The 16,827-nt window shown below is 49.6% G+C and overlaps 1 protein-coding gene across 4 annotated transcripts in view; it reads right to left on the bottom strand.

Annotated features, from left to right (window-relative positions):
• Positions 1-16,827, bottom strand: part of ERICH6B (glutamate rich 6B) — an 80,484-nt gene that overhangs the window by 61,387 nt on the left and 2,270 nt on the right. For all 4 annotated transcript variants that reach the window (XR_014819497.1, XM_084981803.1, XM_084981801.1 and 1 more), the window contains exons 2-3: positions 10,095-10,146; positions 5,845-5,986 (exon numbers count right to left, since the gene is read on the bottom strand). The gene's annotated coding sequence lies outside the window, so the exon portion shown is untranslated. The remainder of the gene's footprint in view (positions 1-5,844; positions 5,987-10,094; positions 10,147-16,827) is intronic.

The raw sequence follows: 16,827 nt of genomic DNA, 5'->3' as shown, positions 1-16,827 counted from the left end.
GGGGATATAAAAGTCCCGAGGAGCCCAGAGGGGACACCTCTGAGAGGGTGTATTTGCCCCCGAGTCCTCCTCCAGGTGGGTTGTGCTGTCTCCCTCAGCCTGTGCTACATCCTTGCCTCTCCTTTCTCAGGGGTTGGTCCCCAAGAAACATTTTGCATCAATAGGTTGCCTCTCGATGGTTTGCATCATAGAGTCTATTTCCAGAGAACCCAGCCGTGACAGGCAGCTTCACAAAATGTCAATCTGGAAAAGAATTGATGGCGAGATGGGGGAAAGAGAAGGGGAAGGGCCTCGTAGATAGCTTGATAGTTTATTTTTATTTTATTTTATTTTTTTTTGTCTTTTTAGGGCTGCGCCCAAGGCATATGGAGTTTCCCAAGCTGGGGGTCAAATCGGAGCTGTAGCCGTGGGCCTATGCCACAGCCATAGCAACAACGCAGGATCCGAGCCGCACAGCTCATGGCAATGCTGGATCCTTAACCCACTGAATGAGGCCAGGGATTGAACCTGTGTCCTCATGGATGCTAGTCCGATTTGTTTCCGCTGAGCGGCAACAGATACTCCAGCTTGATAGTTTAGAGCGTGGGACGGTAGGGAGAAACCAGACCTGCCAGGACGGGGAAAGCTGCCCTGGCAGAGGGATGACAAGGCAGTCAAAGCAGAGGCAGAGCCAGGGGGTAGAGGGCTTAAAAACCCATCTTTGAGCATCATGTGTTGGGTGGTGATGAGGAAGGCGATATGATACAGCGGACTCCAGAGCTAGAGATGCTTGTGGCCACTCAGCAGGCAGGAAATAGAGCCTGGCTCGGCCTGCAGTTGACTTGCTCTTTCTCCATCACACATCCTCTCATGTAGAATATCGCAAGTGCTTTTTGGAGGAGTGCAAATCATAGAGGAGATGAAAGTGGAGGATGTTGCTTTGGAGGCAAAGGGTGAGCCGTGGGAAAGTTTTGGGGCTCATATCTGCATCAATGATAGCCTCTTCTGGTTTTTTCTTTTTTAATTTTTTTGAAGTATAGTTGATTTACAATGTTGTGCTAATTTCTGATGTATAGCAAAGTGACTCAGTGATACATATATGTTTTTCCTATTCTTTTTCATTATCATTTATCACAGGATTTTTTTTTTTTGTCTTTTTGAGGGCTACGCCCATGCCATATGGAGGTTCCCAGGCTAGGAATCTAATCTGAGCTGTAGACCCTGGCCTACGCCACAGCCACAGCAACACCAGATCCGAGCCGCGTCTGCGACCTATACCACAGCTCATGGCAACACTGGATCCTTAACCCACTGAGCAAGGCCAGGGATCGAACCCGCAACCTCATGGTTCCTAGTTGGATTTGTTTCTGCTGTGCCACAACGGGAACTCCTCACAGGATATTGGATATAGTTCTCTGTGCTATGTGGTAGGACCTTGTTGTTTGTCCATCTATATATGCTGCTTTGCATATAGATATGCTTTGCATATCTATATATGCTGCTTTGCATATGTTAATCCCAAATCCTAATCAGTCCCCCCCACAAACACAAGTCTGTTCTCTACATCCGTGAGTCTGTTTTGTTTCATAGATATGTTGATTAGTGTCGTATTTTAGATTCCACATATAAGTGATATTGTATGCTATTTGTCTTTCTTTTTCTGACATACTTTGCTTAGTATGATAATCTCTAGGTCCATTCATGTTGCTGCAAATGCATTATTTCATTCTTTTTAATGGCCGAGTGACATTCCAACACACACACAACCCACCCACCCCTACACACCACATCTTCCTCTGTCAATGGGCATTTATGATGCTTCCATGTCTTGGCTGTTGTAAGCAGTGCTACTGTGAACATAGGGGTGCATGTATCTTTTCAAATTATAGTTTTGTCTGGGTATATGCCCAGGAGTAGGATTGTTGGGTCATATGGCAATGCTATATTTAGTTTTTTGAGGACCCTCCCGTACTGTGTTCCATGGTGAGCCTCTTCTGTTTTAAAGGAGCGTCTCCAGCCTTACCTTAATTTAAAACCAAAAGACATCACCTTTCATAGCTGTCCACTTGTAAACCCCACTTGCTCCTGATGCCTGTAAGCCAGAGGAGAAAGGAAGGGGAGGGGCATGGTGAGAGCCAGTGAAAAGGCGGTCTGTCCAGCCGTGCCCTGGGAGCTGCGAAGGAGCACATGCAGGCAGCAGCCACTCCATCAAAGGCATGCTTGCACTTCGGAGATCCCTGCCTTTCGTATTTTTTAGCTGCTTAAGATAAAAGATCAAAATCAGCCAGTCCCCTGGACAGCCCAGAATGCATCTATCAATGGCACGCTGTCACTCAGGGTTAAGAGTCTTTTCTATTTTCTCATCAGGCATTGTAAAAAGGCTCCAGGCAGCTGCACTCTGATTCCAAAGATCAGAAAGGAAACTGCATTCTAGATACTGTCTCTTTAATTCTCCCAGAAACTTATGAGAAAAGCTGTCAGGCAGAAATAATTGGAAATGGCAACCTCGTACCCAGTGTCTGAGGCAAATGTCTTGGTTTTGACTTGTGACTCAGATCTTGACTCATTTTGACCCTGGTATCTGACAGATTGCAGGTTAATTTCTTTGGTCACAACAGGAAACATCAACTTCATAACAGCTGATTATGATCAGCCAATTATAGCTCCTTTATCCCTAGACTAGCCTCACAAAACGGCTGCCTCAATCAAAGCAGGCTGCCAGATCTATTTTATGTATTTATTTAGATAATCATTTATTTGAAATGATTTTTTAGAAAAAGAAATTAGAGTGAGTGTTTGGAACTGGCAGAATTCATGAAAAAGTCAAGCCTTCTGGCCTTTCTTGCAGACAGGATCCTGGGGCCCCTGGGCCGGCTTCCTCAGGTGGGAGCAATGATGCTGAGTGGAGGCCCCCTCCCCAGAATGGGATCGCTCTCTCCATTTCTGCTTCTGTCCACACCACTTCCTGGACCCCGCTTAATTCCTGGGCAGCCTTATCATCGCACGTGTCCTGTGGTTTTCTCGTGGGAAAGCCACAGTTCTCTGGCTCTATCAGAGAACAGAGCCTCGTTTCTGTCGGAAGCGGGAAGATAAAAGATAACATGAGAGTTCTGCTCTTTCTCAGGCGTGGTCTCCTCGTGCCTGGACTTGATCTTTCTGGCCCCTCTGTGGAGGTGGGGCCTTCGATGGAGGCTGTTTGGTGGCGGCCTCTACTGCGTTTGCGCAGCTCCCACTGCCCTCCAGCACCCAACGCGGTCTTAGGCACGTGATAGGCACACAGTGACACCTGCTGAATGGACACGCGGATCAGCGACGAAAAGCACTAATGATGTGCTGGGTGCCTTTGTCACATACTTACTGACGACGTGCTTGTTTAGTGACCAGGGGTAACACTTTACGCCAGAGGTCCCGGTGCTCAGTCTTGTAGATTTCTCTGCGTGGCCCCGCCCACACCGGGCTGTGAGCAGTAGCCGGCAAAGTTCCGTAGATTGAGCCTTTCTAAGGATCCCATTTGTCATTCCGAGGGGGCGAGGCCGGGATCCCTGCAATATTCTTACTTGAAATAAAGAGGAAAACACGAGTAACATTTAAAACAGACACAAAACTGAATGCTCCCTTTCTGAGCGGCTGATTTGATGGCTAGAGAAGAGGAAGACGTAACAGCCTCCACTTTCCGGGTAAATGGCTTAGGAAGGGCTCCGTGTTCTGGTTGTGGTTTTTAGGTAAAGGGGCCAGCAGGGTCTCTCCTGTTTCCATGATCCGAGGAGGCTGCCCCTCCTGAGTTGTTCTTCTTGCCTCTCACGGGGGCCATGGCCCGACTGACGTGCTGAAAGCCTTCATGCTTTGGAAACCAAATGCCGGCAAGGGGACTTGCAGGCGGGCAGGAAACCAGCTGTGCCGTAAGGACGGGGCTCTGTCCATCTCCAGTGGCCCGATGTGCCGGCCCTAGCGGAGAGCCGGGAAGCTCAAGGCCTGATCTGTTGGCTTGGCCGGCACAGCTCTCCTTCCCTCTCGCCCCCTCCTCTGCCCTCAGGGGGAGCAACCCGGGGACCTCATTTGATCCCTGGTCTCTCAACAACAAAGGGCGCTTCTTTGTCATCACCATCCTCTGCTTGCACATTCTCGAAAGAAAGGAAGGCTCTGGCTCTTTCCTGACGGGGAGGGCAGGTGACGGCCCTACTCCAGCGATTCCCAGTGCCCTCTGGCCCCTCGTCAGGGTCTCTCAAAGGACCTGGGTTCCAGCGCGGCCTCCCGCCCCGGCTCCTCATCCCTAGTCCTGTCTGCAGGGAACCTTCCAGGTCCTGCCCTGACCACTTCCCTGTCCTCCAGTAGGGGGCGCAGGTTGGTGATTTGGCCAAGTCCCCGTCAATCATTCAACACTGCTTTGGAGGCCACCACTCTAGACAATCAGCAGAGGTGGGGTCGGTGTGAGAAGGGAAACGGGGAAGTGAGCAGGCATGAGAAATGACCCTGAGAAAGAGCAGAACACATGGCAATTGTGATCGGGGCTTGGTTTCCGGCAGTTTTGTCTCAGCTTGGCCACTTACAAGCTGCGTGATTTTGAGTGAGGTTCTTACCTCTCCCATGACTTCATTTCCTCATCTGTGAAATGGGGAGAGCAGTAGTACAGACCTCCTGTGCGCATTCATTCAGTGAGGCAATGTGTATATATGCATACGCAGAGCCAGGCGCAAACATGAGCTGTGCTGTTCCTATTGCACACTTATTCCTAACCAGCTCTGAAGGTGTGTGTGTGTGTGTGTGTGAATGTGTGAGTGTGTGTCCTTCTGATGTCTCAATCCATTCATGATATAGGGAGAGAAAAAATCCTGCTCCCTGTACTGAGGGCAGCTTAGGTGGGAGGTTTAGATACTTAGGCTGACTTGTCCATCAGTCCACCCCCTGGTGGCTGGGCCTCGGGGAGGTGCTGGCCCATGGGGAGTGCCAGAGGTGGGTGAGCTGTATCCTCAGGAGGCCAGATCCCACCTTGGGAAGGCTGCTTGGCCAAGAGAATTCTATGGTGATGTTCTATTTGCTGAGACAGAATCTCTCTCACACTGGGTTGGTCTGTTTTTTGGCCTCAGCCCTGCTTTACTTTTCTTTCTTTTCTTTCTTTTTTTTTTTTTTTTCTTCTTTCTTTTCTTTTTGGCTTTTTAAAGCCCACACCTGAAGCATGTGGAAGTTCCCAGGCTAGGGGTCCCAGTGGAGTTGCAGCCGCCAGCCTACATCACAGCCACAGCAACGTGGGATCCGAGTCGCTTCTGCGACCTACACCACAGCTCACAGTAATGCCAGATCCTTAAGCCACTTAGCGAGGCCAGGGTTCAAACCCATGTCCTCATGGATATTAGTTGGGTTCGTTACCACTGAGCCACAGTGGGAACTCCCTCAGCCCTGATTTCAGCAAGCTGTTACCTATTATTGTAAGAGAGCCTGGACGAGGCTGCTCAGTTTCCGTCCGCGGTGGCTGAGAAGTCCTCCTGTGGAATCAGAGCCTCCCTCCCTTTGACTCCCCTTCATCGGTCCTTTTCAGCCCTGGGGGAACCTCAGGAGGAGCTCTCATCCTCCTTCATTTGCAGCTGCTTAAGGGGTTGATCTGAGAGTGATCCCAGGACTCCAGGCTCCGCTCGCCACCTGCCTCCTCAGCCTCTCCCCTCGGACGTCTAACAGGCATCTCAGACTTGCTGTGCCCAACATGAAATCCTTCTCTTCCTCCCCGGGGCCCCTCCGCTGATGGCCAAGCCCTTGGACTCCGGCGACCCTTCTCTGAATGTCTCACTTTCCATCAGTCCACCAGCACATCAGCGCCCCGCCTCCACCGCGACTCCCCGCTTCTGACCCTCTCCGCACCCCTTCACTTCCTACCTTGGTTTGCGCCACCACCACCTCTCGCCTGGGCCACCGCAGTGGCCTCCTCACACGTCTCTTCTGCACATGGTACCCAGCTTTCAAAATGTCCAATCACGTCGCCTCACTCCCCCTTGAAATCCCGCGAGAAGTCCCATCTCTGGGAAAAGACAAGACCTCTTTAGCGCCGGCTTCTTCATCAGCCCCCATCACCTCTCCCTCCCTCCCTCCTGGTCTCAGTGCTGTCCCTCACATGCCAGGCATGTCCCACCTGAGGCCTTTGCTCTGCCTGTCCCGTGGGCTTGCCCTCAGGTATCTGCCTGGCTCAGTCCCTCATCGCCTTCCACCACCACTTCAGTGAGACCTGCTTGTCCCCACTATCCTATTTACTGTCACCTGCCCAACCATGGCATTCCCATCTCCCCTAACCTGGTTTTATTTCTGAGCGTATACTTTTTTTTTTTTTTTTAGGGCTGCACCTGCAACATGTGGAGGGTCCCAGTCTAGGAGTCAAATTGGAGCTGCAGCTGCCAGCCTACACCACAGCCACAGCTACATGGGATCCTACCCGCGTCTGCGACCTACACCACAGCTCACGGCAGCACCAGATCCTTAACCCACTGAGCCAGGCCAGGGATCGAACCTGCGTCCTCATGGATACTAGTCAGATTCGTTTCCGCTGAGCCATGACAGGAACTCCAGCAAGTACCACTTTCTAACATACTTACTGCTTTATTCATTTCTTATGCGTACCGTCTGTTTCCTGTCACTAGAATGTAAGTTCCCCGAGGGCAGGGAATCTTTGTATTATTCACTGATTAACCCAAGTGCGCACCCTGGCAGAGCACCGAGCAGGTAATGATGCATATTTACTGCATGGCCGCGTGAACCACAGTCCCTGTCTTTTGCAGCTCCTTCGACCATTCAGTAGATGGTGTGGCTTCTGGGCCCTTCTCACCCGCTTGGCTGCCCTCTGGTGTTCTCTAGGGGTCAAGGACTCCCTAACATGCATGGCCTAGAACAGAGCCCAGAGCCGCAAGCCTGGCCCCAGCCTGCAGGCATCTCCCTGCACTGTGGGCCTGAGAACACTTAGCTCTGAGCATCCGCTCCAAAAGGCCAAGTGCTTCCTTTCCCCTCTGACAGGCACTTCACATTTTTTCCACCTCGTCCCGATTAGTTTTTATTGGACTGCCAGCCATTGCCCATTAACTGCGTCCTCAGCCAAAGGGTAGATGCAAAAGTCAAACCTGAGCCCGGAGGCCAAGGCCCTGAGGCCCCTCCCTCTCTGCTCTGTGAGACCTTCCCTCTCAGCTCCCTGAGGCTCCGCCCCCTTGGCCCTCAGAGTCCCGCCCCCTGGACTCACGAGGCCCCGCCCCCTCTGCTGGCTGAGACCCCTCCTTCTTGACCCTTTGAAGCCTCGCCCCCTCAACTTTCTGTGGCCCCGCCTCTTTGGCTCCCTGAGCCTTCCACCTCCCTCAGCGTTTACCTGCTTCTCTAAGAGGTAGAAAGAGAGGTCCGGTCACATGTGACCTGCCCTCCCGGAATCCTGCCACCTCTCCCAGGGGCTCCCGACCATCACAACGTCCCGGAATCCTGCTTGGCATTGATAACCAACTCACTGGGCTGTAAGTTTCCACATCTACCTCCTCGTCCCCCTTTTTTTAAATCAGGAAAATGTTCTCCTGTTTCCAGACTTGGGGTTACTTCTCTCAGTCTTCGCGTGTGTCAGCGATGTGAACAATACGTTGAGTTGTAAAACAATGCAATGTGCCCTATTGAGTGTATTCCTCACAGCTGCTTTGTGCAGCAAACCCTATTCTCTCCATTTTACAGATGACAACACTAAGGTTCCGAGAAATCAAAAGACTTGGTAAAATCAGACAATTAGTAAGTGGACTTAGGTCGAGGTCGGCCACCCCCAAGTACAGTCTTTTATCCCCACACCGTTCACCGTGTGGGCTGAGAGGCTGGCATTCTTTGGAGGGGGCACATAAGGCGTCAGCTTTGGTTCTCACAGCCTCTTCCTCCTGTTCTCCATGACGAAGGAAGGAGGCTGAGAAAAGGGAGGGAGGCTGAGAAAAAGTTGGGTTTCTGCCTTTACTAAGCACTGACTGTATACCTGGGACAAATATTTTACTTTTTAAAAAAATGTTAAGATTAACAAAAAAAAATCTGGTAAAGTATTATTGTTCCATTTTTCAAGGAAGAAAACCAGGGCTCATAGAAAGGGGGGTAACTGGCCTTAGGCCACAGCTACAAGCACCATTTTTGGGATTCAGACCAGGTCTGTCCAGTTCAAAGTCATGACCTCTCTGTAACAGAGGGACGAGCAAGACATGTCATCTGTCTGGTCTTTGCAACTCAAGTTCTTAGCCATTCCTTTAAATATTTCCAGAACAAAGAGACTGCTTAAAGAACAAAGAAATTGGAATTCCCGTCGTGGCTCAGTGGAGGCAAATCTGACTAGTATCCATGAGGACATAGGTTCCACCCCTGCCCTCGCTCAGTGGGTTAAGGATCCGGCGTTGCCACGAGACGTGGTGTAGGTCGAAGACGTGGCTCAGATCCTGCATTCTGTGGCTGTGGTGTAGGCCGGCGGCTACAGCTCCAATTATACCCCTAGCCTGGGAGCCTCCATATGCCGCAGGTGGCGGCTCTAAAAAGACAAAAATAAATCATATTTAGCATTTCTAACTGCTAAAAGGAAATGCATTCAGATGAATGCAATGCAAATGCATTGTTCATTAAAATCTTACTGGACTAATTTTCAAGAGTCATATAGAACAGCTTTGAATTAACCTCTCTCAAACTTCCATATTGTCAATATTGTCTGAACCAAAGCAGGATTATGGGTAACGGTGATAACCAGTGACACACTCATTTTCAGATAGCTCACCTTAGTGTCTCAGTAGGAGTGGTGGGCAGAGACACCTGTGTTCTCAACACGTACACGCACATGTGGGCAGCAGGTGGCAGGAGAAATAGCACTGTCTTGGCTGAGCCCCAGACTGAGGACATGATTCTGAACACGTTCCCTGCTCCTTGCACACATGTGTCTAGGCTTCTTTTTCTCATTCGTAATATTAATTGACCCGGACGAGATCTAGGGTCTTCCCTGCTTTATGTTTCTAAAGACCTCATGCTGTATTCAGAACCCTTGGGGCCAGTGCATTGAATTCAGGCTTTTTTTCTGATTTAGACTGGCCTTATGGTGAATATATCAGAGATATATACCAGGCCTAAAGGGGTCGGAGAGAAGCACCCTGAAGGGAATCTTATTCATATCTGCAGCAAAACGCATGGTTGTTCATGATGAGCGGGATAAAGAGAAACTTTAAAGAGCCCCACATCAGGTTAGGCTGGACTTAGCCTTCAACTCGGTTCTAGCAGGTTGGTTTTATGTCCAGGTGAGTTGGCCACAAACCTTCAGTTTTTAGAGCTGTCTCAAATACAGATTTTTGTGCTAAAGGATTTTAAGCCTATGTCTACATTTCTTCACAGGATGCCCTGTGGGTGGTCACATCTGGTATTTATTTGATGTCCTGCTCTGATGGCACACACAGTGCATTTAAAGTAAAATTCATGGAGTTCCCATTGCGGCTCAGGAAAATGCATCGGCCTAGTATCCATGGGGACATAGATTTGATCCCTAGCCTCACTCAGTGGGTTAAGGATCCAGCGTTGCCATGAGCTGTGGTGTAGGTTGCAGACACGGCTCAGATCTGGCGTTGCTGTGGCTGTGGTATACAGCTCCAATTCCACCCCTAGCCTGGGAACTTCCATATGCTGCGGATGTAGCCCTAATAAATAAATAAATTTCGTGGAGATCCACTTTGACTTCACTGTCTCTGGGATCACGGTGAGGCTCGGCTCACAGGAAGGACAGTAAGGACTGCTTTTGTTTGTTTGCTTGTTTTCTGTCTTTTTGCCATTTCTTGGGCTGCTCTCTTGGCACATGGAGGTTCCCAGGCTAGGGGTCAAATTGGAGCTGTAACCGCCAGCCTATGCCACAGCCACAGCTACAACAATGCAAGATCCGAGCCGCGTCTGCGACCTACACCACAGCTCACAGCAACGCCGGATCCTTAACCCACGGAGCGAGGCCAGGGATCGAACCCGCAACCTTATGGTTCCTAGTCGGATTCGTTAACCACTGCGCCAGGACGGGAACGCCAGTAAGGACTGTTTGTTATCATGACTGTGCCTCCCTCACGACCCAGTGGATGCAGCAGTAGTGACCACCAGTTACGCTCATGGGCCGTACTTACAATGTCAAGGGGCTAAATGAGTCCAAGCCAAGAGATTCTTCAACAGTAACAGCTGAAAAAAAAAAAAAAAAAAAAAGCTTTCTGATTAGTTCTTATTTACCCAGAGAATTAGCCAGAGAACACTTCATTTCCTTTTTCCCCCTGTTTTTTTGGCCACGCACAAGGCATGTGGACGTTCCTCAGGCCAGGGAGCAAATCTGTGACACAGCAGGGACCTGAGGCACTGCAGTGATAATGCTAGATCCCTAACCTGCTGCGCCACAAAGGCACTTCCTAATTTCTTAAGGATACTGGATAATGAATAATAATTTTTCCTATGCTAAGATTAAATGGAATTTGCCTTTATAGTACATTTCTATGGAAGTTCCTGGGCTATGGGTCACCTTGGAGCTGCAGCTGCCAGCCTAGGCCACAGCCACAGCAATGCTGGATCCAAGCTGCATCTGTGACCTACACCACAGGTTGCAGCAATGCTGGATCCTTAACCCACTGAGCGAGGCCAGGGATCGAACCTGAATCCTCCTGGGCACTATGTCAGGTTCTTAACATGCTGAGCCACAGTGGGGACTCCTGTAGTCTGTTTCTTAATCTTTCTTGATCAGCAGCACTCCTTGTATGTCCACTGGGGAAATCCAACCCAAGCAGCCCTCACTTCCAGTGCCTCCTCTGCCATTCCCCACCCTTCCCATCACTAAATGGTCTGGCCATCCTGAGCCCCAAGACTCCCTAGGCACAGCAGAGAACTCACAGCGATGCCACAGTGGATTTAAAATTTTTGAAGAAAACGGCCACACTCAACACCTGTTAGATACTGCATGAACTACTCATTTAGATGACACTGCCTTCCTGTCAATGACAGTGTATTTTGCAAAGCTGGATTTCTGGCGATTGTTAAGAAGTGGGTACCATGCAAAAATCAGCGTGGAACGGGAAATCGGTGGCCGTGTGTAGTCTGATTCCAAGCCTGAAGTTGTGCCATGCCCAGAGGGCACACGCTTTCCATTAGTAGGTCACCAAGGGTATTTAAGAAGGAAGTAAAAGCATTGTTTTTTCTTTCGGTTTTTGTGTATTAAGTTGTGACATAAATATATGAAATAAGGATGCAACACAAGTATTTATTATTTGCATATAAATGAACTAATAAACGAAAACCATTGCGGATTTCTTTTGGCTTAAGGGGCACCATGAAAAATGCAGTAAGATACCGAGGGTACCGTGAACTGGGAAATTTTTGGGACACTCCAGTATCATTCATGCAGTTACTCAGATGTAGAAATTTGGCGTCATCCTTGATTCCTCCCTCTTGCATCCTCCCAAGGCTGCTAATCAATCAGTTAAGTCCTCTCCATGCTGTCTTCAAAAAAGGAATCCATTCTTCTTTCCATCACCACTGTGATGTTGCTTGTCTAATTCATCATCTTCTCCAACAGCCTCCCTGCTTTGGCTCTTGCTTTCCAATAACCCATTGTTCAGAGGTGATCTTTTTAGCACATGAATTAGATCAGGTGTTAATGACCTTGCTTAAAACCCTCCAGTGGTTTCCACTTCACTTTGAAGGCCTCCAACCTGTTGGCCCCTGCTTCCTTTCTGGTCCTTCCTGGAATCCCACTGCTCCCCTTGGCCGCCTCTTCCTGCCTCAGGGCTCTTCTGTTAATCCTTCCTGTTGCCTGGAAAGTTCTTCCTCTGGATCTTGAGCTGTCTGGCTCCTGTCCTCAAGTGTCAGCTCAAATGTCACCTCCCTGAGTCCTGAGGTCCTTCCTGAGCAACTGATCTAAAAAATATCCCTGGAGTTCCCGTCATGGCTCAGTGGAAACGAATCTGACTAGCATCCATGAGGATGCAGGTTCGATCCCTGGCCTCACTCAGTGAGTTAAGGATCCAGCATTGCTGTGAGCTGCGGTGTAGGTCACAGATGTGCCTTGGATCCCGAGCTGCTGTGGCTGGGCTGTAGGTCACAGATGCAGCTCTGATCTGGTGTTGCTGTGGCTGTGGCGCAGCAGCTACAGCTCTGATTCAACCCCTAGCCTGGGAACCTCCATTTGCTGTGGCTATGGCCCTAAAAAGACAAAAAAATACAAAAGTAATAATAAAATAGCCCTTACTCCACCCTCACGCACAGTCACTGTGGGTCTCATTGTGTTGTTTTATTTTCTTCCTAACATTTGTATCCTGTTCATTGATCTGTATATCTGAGAATAGGAAGTTTGCTCTCTGGTTTGCCATGTAGTCCCGCCGTCTAGAACAATGCCTGGCACATAATAGGAGCTCATAAGTGTGTGTTGAAATAAAAAAATGCGCAGGTATTTCCTAAGGTTGGGATCACTCACTGACGGCTCCTGATGGAGAAGATCCAGAAGCGTGTTGGGAGGGAGGAAGTCGTAACTTCATTTGACTGATACATATGTATGTATATGTATACATATGGATATATATGTACATAAAATATGCATTTATATAGAAAATACATTGCACAAACTAGGTAATCTAATCAAGGGTTTCCTATATTCCTCGGGAAGAGCCAGCAGATGGTAATCTTTCGTGAACTCCATTTTTCTTTGCAATACTAGCAACCCTGATGCATCATACATACTTAGAGTGAGTTGGTTAACAGGGCAGCTCATTATTCCATTTGCTCTTCTTCATAACAGGCAAGTCCTCCAAACCCTTCTTCCTTCCCCTACTTTTTTTCTCTCCCTTTCATTAAGAAAATGAGGCGTTCCCATGGTGGCTTAGTGGTTAACGAACAGGACTAGCATCCATGAGGATGCGGGTTTGATCCCTGGTCTTGCTCAGTGGGTTAAAGATCCGGCGTTGCCGAGAGCTGTGGTGTAGGTCACAGATGCGGCTCAGATCCTGTGTTGCTGTGGCTGTGGTGTAGGCCGGCAGCTACAGCGGTGATTCAATCCCTAGCCTGGGAACCTCTGTAAGACAAAAGACAAAAAAAAAAAAAAAAAAAAAAAAAAAAAAAGAAAGAAATTGAGATAAAGATGCATAAAGGAATATTTCTACAATTACAGCCTTAAACCCGAAGTGGGAATGCCATTGTCCAGCCTAAACTCGCTGATGTCTTTTCTTGGATAACACTAAATCCAGGAAGGGTGTGGAGCAAAGCGGCAATAATGTGGAATTATTCAGCGTCTTTGGCAAACAGCAGTGGGGATTAAACAGGGCTCGCTTTAATAAGATTAATTCCGAACACTAAGAGCGGTTTGGCATATCCCCAAAGATACAAGGCATTTGTATCTATATAAGATTAAAGGTGCTTTCATACAAAGCAGTTTTATTTTTCAACATCAAAGAGATGCTTGAAGGAGGCACCGTGCAGCAAATGCAGGGAGTGCAGAAGCTTCTTTATACAAAAGACAGTCTGCTCAGCCAGGAATTGTATGTGCATCTTTCACTACCCGGGACATGCAGAGCGTTGTTCTTAGAATCACAGGATGACGGAGAAGGGAAGGCCAGGGGTTAGGAGTCAGGCTACCCAGTGATAACCTTGGATTTCCAGGGAGGGGAGCTCAGTGCTCCCGAGGCTGACGGTTGGATGGCTTTTATAAATAATAAATGATCATGCTGGTAGTAATAATGATAAGATCATCACAATAAATGTGGAATTATTACTCCGCCACCATTTCTCTGTGCCGGGCACTGTATTTAGCACACAGCAAATTCCACAGGCTTCTGCTGCTAAATCTTCCTCCTCTGGGCTTTTAACTGGCCAGTCGGCACCCCCCACCCCCAGGTCTACTGTCTGGAGCTACACACAACAGACTTGCTCCACGGCGGCTGCAAATATTTGAAGGTGGCTTTTAGGTTCTTTACCTGTATTTTTCTTTTTCTTTCTTTTTTTGGGTGCTCAGTTAAGTTTATTTTTGGAAGCTGATACAGGAATTTGTACAGAGCGGTATTAAATCTCATCTTCCTGGCTTTGCCTCCCCCCCCGCCCCCCCCGCAGGCGGCTCAAATATTTGCAAATCTGGTTCTATCATCCTGTGCAGTAACCAGAACTTATAAAAGTTGCTACTGCAAAGGAAAAGCTTCCAAGTCTCCCTCCTAGCTTTTTCCCTTTCTTCTTTTCCTCTTTCTTTCTGCAGACATTTATTGAGGTTTTTTCCACGTGCCAGACACTCAGGCATGGGGGCTGCAACATTGCAGAAGTCACATCTTAGACTTCAAGAAAGCTGCTGCTTCTTCTTCTTCTTCTTCTTCTTCTTTTTTTTTTTTAAACACATTTTAAAATCCTCAAACATCTACTTTAATGAATACCTTCTAAGTTTTTCTAAAAAAATGAAATTCGTCCACAAAGGATAAAGCTGGCTTCTTGCTTAAGCAGAGATACAGAAACACACAGTACAGTGGAGTGTGATTTTATCATGAATGAAAGCGGGGGAGGGGAATTTTAAGCCGGAGTCGGGAGAATATTTATGTGTCAGGGGAGAAAACAGGGAGCTAGGAGAATGCCAGCACTGCCAGCACCACCTCTGGCTCCAGGGGTGTGGGACCCATCGGGGACATGGGCCATCCCCCCTTAATTCAGAACTAGCCAGAGGTTGTCCCAGGGCTGCGGGAGGGGAGAGGCTTTAGGCACCAAAAAGAAATGGAAAGAGGATTGGAATGGAAAGAGGATGGAGGTGAGGGGAGCCTACTGATGGGGGGTGGGGGTAGATGGGGGCGCAAGGTGGGGGGGTTGTCAGCCTGTTACTTCCCAGTGTCACAGGCTTGGCTCCTCTCTGCTACCTGCCTGGCCAGTTGGCCGGTCTCCTTTACATCCAGGCCAGCTGCCTTGGCTGGCACGGTGACGTTTTCACATGGGGAGGGTAAGGCTGGAGGATCTGGGAGCCTTCTAGAGTACAATTAGCGACCAGGGAGGGACAGGATGAGAGAGGAAGTGGGGGGGGGGGTCACTTGTGACCTGAAAATGCCCAGTTAGTCCCTGGGAAGGCTGGTAAGACCAAGAGCAAAGGGCTTTTTTGTTAGGACCGCTCGTGGGGCTCTTCCGAGTGTACTTCTCTGGTCATTTAGAGGCCGGCAGCCACGTGGAGACGGGAATTCTCAGCATCCAGGCAGGACGGCTTGTCTACTCACGCTGAGGATCCCAGGATGGTCTTGGGAGCCTGTGGCATCCCAGGTGTTGGGAAGTTTGTAGGACGGATAACAGGTGACCTTGGCAGACCCGGCATCCCACGCTGGACCTGCGTCCTTGTTTGAAGAGGGATCCCCCTTGTTCTAAAAGTGATCCCTTTTCTAAGGAAAGAAACTGCTGTAGCCAAACAGCAACAGGGTCCTGGGAATTAGTGGGTCCTGGCCTGTGCCAGCCACCCCCAGGAGCTGTCCTTGCATCTCTCCTTGGGCTTCCTAGCATCCCCGAGGGCCTGTAGAAAGCCTCTGGCCCACCCGGATTAGGGCTGCAGGTCTCTACCTGTTGCTGGGAGTTCAGAAAATTATGACCTGAGTGAAGAGAGCTGAGAGCATCTCTTTCCTTACAGAGCGTGGCCATGAACATGGTCAGGCGTAGCCCCTGGGGCACTGGGTGTACGGCCACGAGTGGGTGCAAACCACGCACATATAGCTGAGCTCCAAAAGCAGGCTCATGGCTGGGAACCCGGATAAAGCTGAAGTTGATCACAGCCACTGGTGAGGGCAGGGCTGGGGTTCTTTGATGACTTGGAGGCAGGCTCAGGACAGACTCGGGGCGTGCTGCCCACATAGCCCTTTCTGCTGAAAGGCTAAGGGAAGCACCTGGCTCCACATTCGGGGTTTGGAGGGATTATACATGAAAAACGAATCAACTCTGTTATTAAACCAGCACCTCCTATTTTTGGTGGGACAGAAAGAACTGAGGCAAACAATTTTTTTTTTTTTTTTTTTTGTCTTTTTAGGGCCGTACCTACGGCACATGGAAGTTTCCAGGCTAGGGGTTGAATTGGAACTGCAGCAGCCAGCCTACACCACAGCCACAGCCACCTACACCGCAGCTCACAGCAATGCCAGATCCTTAACTCACTGAGCGAGGCCAGGGATCAAACCTGTGTCCTCATGGATATTAGGTTCCTTACTATGGAGCCACAACGGGAACTCCCAAAGGCAAACACTTCTAGCCTAAGAGATCATGAGCTGCCCAAGCCAAAAGCTGCACAAGCCAGGGAAAGCCCTACGAGCCAGGAGCAGACAGGTCTTGCTCTTGGTCTTACCAGCCTCCCCAGGGACTAACTGGGCATTTTCAGGTCACGTGACCCCCCCCTTCCTCTCTCATCCTGTCCCTCCCTGGTCGCTAATTGAAATCTAGAAGGCTCCCAGATCCTGCAGCCTTACACTCCCCATTGGCTGAGGACTGGGTAGGGTGGGGGATCTGTGGCTGAGGTCCTACCCGATGATCTACGGCAGCCCCAACCACGTCAGCTAGGATGGCAGGACGCCACTGCGTCAGGGTGCAAGAGAAGCCTGGAGTTCTGGTAGATGGGAGAGGAGCCTGGAGAGAAGCCTGGTTCTAGAACAGGCCAGTGTATTCAAGACTGTCCCGGGACTGTGCCTTCTCTGTCAATCCATCACGTGCCCAGGAGGCACTGATAACACCGTGACACTGTTTAACACGAGGCATCGGTTGGGGAAGCGGCCAGGCCTCTGGGCTGGTGGTCACTGAGTAGCCAGTCAGGTCGGGCGCTGCGGGCCTCTCAGAGCTGCGGCCCGGGGCCTGTCTGCCAAGCCGGCCTCCTCCCTGGGCTTGCTCCTGGCCCGT

Source organism: Sus scrofa, chromosome 11, assembly GCF_054392235.1.
Source record: "Sus scrofa isolate SSC_HxYL_T2T_F1_AM1 chromosome 11, Sscrofa_HxYL_maternal_Yorkshire_Landrace_v2.0, whole genome shotgun sequence".
NCBI classification, from domain to species: Eukaryota; Metazoa; Chordata; class Mammalia; order Artiodactyla; family Suidae; genus Sus; species Sus scrofa.
Note: the sequence above shows the minus strand (reverse complement) of the source record. Positions and strands in the feature narration are given on the sequence as shown.